Source organism: Crocodylus porosus, unplaced genomic scaffold (genome assembly GCF_001723895.1).
Source record: "Crocodylus porosus isolate Cpor-Errol unplaced genomic scaffold, CroPor_comp1, whole genome shotgun sequence".
Classification (NCBI taxonomy): domain Eukaryota; kingdom Metazoa; phylum Chordata; order Crocodylia; family Crocodylidae; genus Crocodylus; species Crocodylus porosus.
In genome coordinates this window covers 30,139,658-30,143,588 of record NW_017728949.1, presented here as the reverse complement: position 1 = coordinate 30,143,588, position 3,931 = coordinate 30,139,658, and the positions used below count along the sequence as shown (strand labels likewise).

General features: G+C 41.2%; 1 long non-coding RNA gene across 1 annotated transcript in view; it reads left to right on the top strand.

Moving 5' to 3' along the window:
• LOC109323190 overlaps positions 1–3,578 on the top strand; it is a 34,711-nt gene extending 31,133 nt beyond the window's left edge. Inside the window, exons 4-5 of the long non-coding RNA XR_002104572.1 lie at positions 1,953–1,963; positions 3,567–3,578. This is a non-coding gene — a long non-coding RNA (uncharacterized LOC109323190). The remainder of the gene's footprint in view (positions 1–1,952; positions 1,964–3,566) is intronic.
• The last annotated feature ends 353 nt before the right edge of the window (positions 3,579–3,931 follow it).

Genomic DNA, 3,931 nt, shown 5'->3' with positions numbered 1-3,931 from the left:
CCTTTGGGCAGGGGGCTGGACGCGATGATCTCCCGAGGTCCCTTCCAGCCCTGATGTCTATGAAATCTATGAAATCTATGAAATCCTCAGCTACACAGACTGCACCCTCATTTTTATGTAGAGCCGAATTCTTCATTGAATACCATTTTCAGTAAAGCATCCCCAAAAGAGCAGTAAACAGTGAACTGTAGCTGGGCTAAATGTGAAGTGACTAAGTGTATCTGGAACCCAATCAGAGCTCTGTTTCAATCCATGTGGTCCGTTAGTGCATAGATAAAAGCTGATAGTAGCTGCCAACTTAAAGAAAAGCTGTTTAATTTTTTTTGTCTGTTTATTTTGGTTTTTTTGGAGAACTATACCTCAGGGATCCCCTTTTCAAAAGACTCTAAAGGTGCATCTCTAGCTCACTACGAGGCACATTAGAATCCAAGAAAATCAGTGTAAACTCTTAGAACATTCGAACAGGGCATTTTTACACGTGCTCCGGGAGGTGTGGGGGATTGCTTTAATTAGCGAACCACACTAATTAAAATTGTTTGAACATCACATTTATCAGCATCTCCACACTGAAAAATTGCAGCCAGGGACTTTGAACTAAAACTCATTGAATGAGCTTTAGTTCAAAATGTCCTATCATCATTTTTCAGTGCAGGAACACTGATACACATGACACAAGAGATTATTCAAGTCTGCTCCACTGCATCAGAGAAGCCTCCCTGCACAGGTATAGGAGCCCCAAAAAGGTCTGCAGCGAGGTTTGAAGAGTCCTGTTTGACTCCATGAGAATCTCACCTTAATAAAACATCCTATGGAGACAAGTATGGCTGAAAGGATTTTACTGCTACATGCTGCTGGTAGCTCTGCACAGTTCAACTGCAATAGTTGTGCCACCATAGCACATAATTCATTGTGAAAAGCCATCAGCGAAGCCCACCTTGCAGTTCTAGTACATGCACTGGAAGGACCTCTTCAGCTCCCCATCCAAGCTTTCTCTCTTCTTTATCCCTTGCCTAACTCTTGTTCCAAATTTCTTGTCCAGCCAGTATCAATTCCTCCTCCTGCATGAGTCCCAGTCTACTCTCTCTTTCTCTTCCTCTCTGCATGCAAATTTGCTTCTTTATGCACACTGCCCAGGACCACCAGAGATATCACTGGGAAAATAAGAGAAAGAGAGAGAGGCTTCTTCTTTTGTGTTCCGTTTCTCAGGTTTAGCACAGGCTCTTGCACACCAGATTGACTGACAGTCCTGCCCAACCTTGGGCAACAGCATGCCCAGTGCAGAGGGAATCTGTGAAGATTTTGAACTCTAGGGCTGTTTTACATGTGCTCCAATGCATTCTGATTAGAACGTGTCAGAGCAGACTTGATTAATTGAATTTGCTGGAGCATTCTTCTCAGAACACTCCAGCATGCTGCAGCCCCTCTTGTATTCGGTATCCCCCTGTTTCAAAATGGCAGCATGAATGCTTTCACCAAAAGCTTGTTCAACAAGCTTTAGTTAAAGCACCTCCACCAATATTTTCAAACTCAGGACACTGAATACACGAGATGCTGTGGGTGTTTTAATTGGAGCAGTTCCCAGGAGCCGCTCTAAATCAAAAGACCCCCACCGCTTCCATCCCACACCAGATGCCCCTAGTGTTTGTATATGTGTATATATGTATGAACTACCTTCTTCCCAAAGGTTTACACACTGGGCAAATAAGGGTGGAGATTTATGGGTAAAAGGTATATCCCAGACAAAGGTGATCCCTGCCAAATTTTAAATCATTGCTCTAAAACTTGGAGCAGTAGGGTTTTACAATGAAAAAGGCAAAAAAATGTGCTTCCCCCCAGCCTAGTCCTTAGAAATGGGTGAACTATGTTGGCAGCTTTGGATGCGCAGCAGGGAAAAATTCAGCTCCAAAGACCGAAGTATATCAAAATTGTTAGTAATTGAAAGCAGGCTCAAGTGTTGGCAGTTGTACCAGATCAGTCTATAGAGGGTGTATGGATACTTTCAATGTAAAATACCATTATATATCAAGACTTAAAAATGTTTAATTTGCTCTACTATTCATCTCTGAAATATCCTATTGTCAAGAAAACATCTGTGATTCAAGGGTTAAGAACACTGAACAAATAAATGTAATGTGTTGTTTTAATATGTAAGGAGAGACAAGTATTTAATAAAACATTTTGAAGGCAGCTTAAACTAAGAAATGGCATGCTTCGTTGTTCTCAGTGCATGAGATATTGCATATATTATTCTCATTCATGTTGATTACAGCTTCTGTGATCTGTTTGCCAGTGATTAGAGCTCTGTCAAACAAGACCCTTGAAGCTTAGTTCACTGTTCTTCATATTCATTTGCAGTTCTTGCCATACACTACTCACTACTGACTAATCTGCCTATTTAGTAGAAAGGAGCAAGCTGTAGACAGCAATAACTTGTAAAGGAACTATGACAAGAGGAAGTGTAACCTTACCACAGGCCCAGTCTTGCTGTCACAGGGATAACTCCCTCTCAGATATCTGATATCACTGAGAGTTCTGCTTGTGTCAAGTCAGCTAATTTGGACCTGAAGTCTTTTCCTGAAATACTTCTATAGAATTCAATGAAAGGAATGACCAGGTAGAGCAGAACAAAATTAATTCCTGACTGTTAGGCATAGTGCAAAAAATTGTATTCAACCTGTATAAGATACTATCTTAGTGAATGTTGTAAAACTGAATGTTTTATAAAACACTCTGATCTCTTAGCCCTGCAAACTGGGGAAAGGTGTGCATGTAAGTACAGCTGTGTAGGACTTTGATGACCAAACCCCATGCCACATAAAACTTGCTTGATTTTTCTGCCTGGTGAATCAGGGTCCAGACAAGTTCAGGCCACCCACTTTTTTCTCACTGTTTATAACACGACTGCCCTTCCTTAATTTTTAAAGCAGAGTGGGAAAGCAATGACCTGTGAAATACTTTCTAAGGGCTGGCCCTCCTGATGTTTCCTGGGGAACACTCTCTTGTCAGATGGTTTCTCCTATTTCCTTTAATCTGGGGTTTGTTTTATGTTCTAGGCTCAGACAAAACTGAGTAAGTCCAAGTCAAAGTCAGTCAGAATCACTGAGTTTCCACCCAGACAACCATAATTCCAAGGCCTATTTCCAGTTCCTCAAGAAACATCACATTTTGGAAAAAAAAGAAAAATACCCTTGCATTGTGGTTGAACACACACAAATACACACACTGTACATTTAACCCAAGGAACTGATATCTGATCTGCTCCTATTATGTACTCCTGGGTCTGTAGTATTTCAAATGCCTTTGAAATGCTTCAGCGAGCTAGCCATATATCTATATCTAGATATACTTGCCCACTGAAGTGTTCCAAAAGCATCTGAAACACTCAAAATACTGTAGTACCTGTTGAAATGAGGTACTATTTAGAAGCACTTCACTTCCTTTTATGTCTGTGTGGCTCTATGGAGCAGGATAGGGGTCCTATAGTGCTCTGTTTCCCTTACCTCTTTGTGGGAGACTAAGGAAAAGCAGGATAGATACTCTATGTACAGCTCCGCCCTGGCAGGGAGCAGAAGTGGGGAGCATGGAGGCTGCATGGCAGGAGAGTTGTTGCTGAGACAACCCCCCCCACACACACACAGACACACACACACACGTTACAGGTATCATTCACTGGTTAATTGTGCAAAAATTGTTTTGTGCGCATTGATGAAATACTTTTGCAACACTGTGATAGCAATAGAAAGAAGACTGTAAATTCACAGTGATCCTAGATTGCAACTAAGTTCTCCTTAAGATTACAAGAGAAACAGATGGGCTTTCAAAATGTTAATTTGGTTCCATGTAGCATTTTTCAAACTGAAAGTCTTGCTGTGAAAAAAGGTAGGTTAAATAGTTAAACCTTGCCAAATGATTTAACAGCACAGCCTTTACA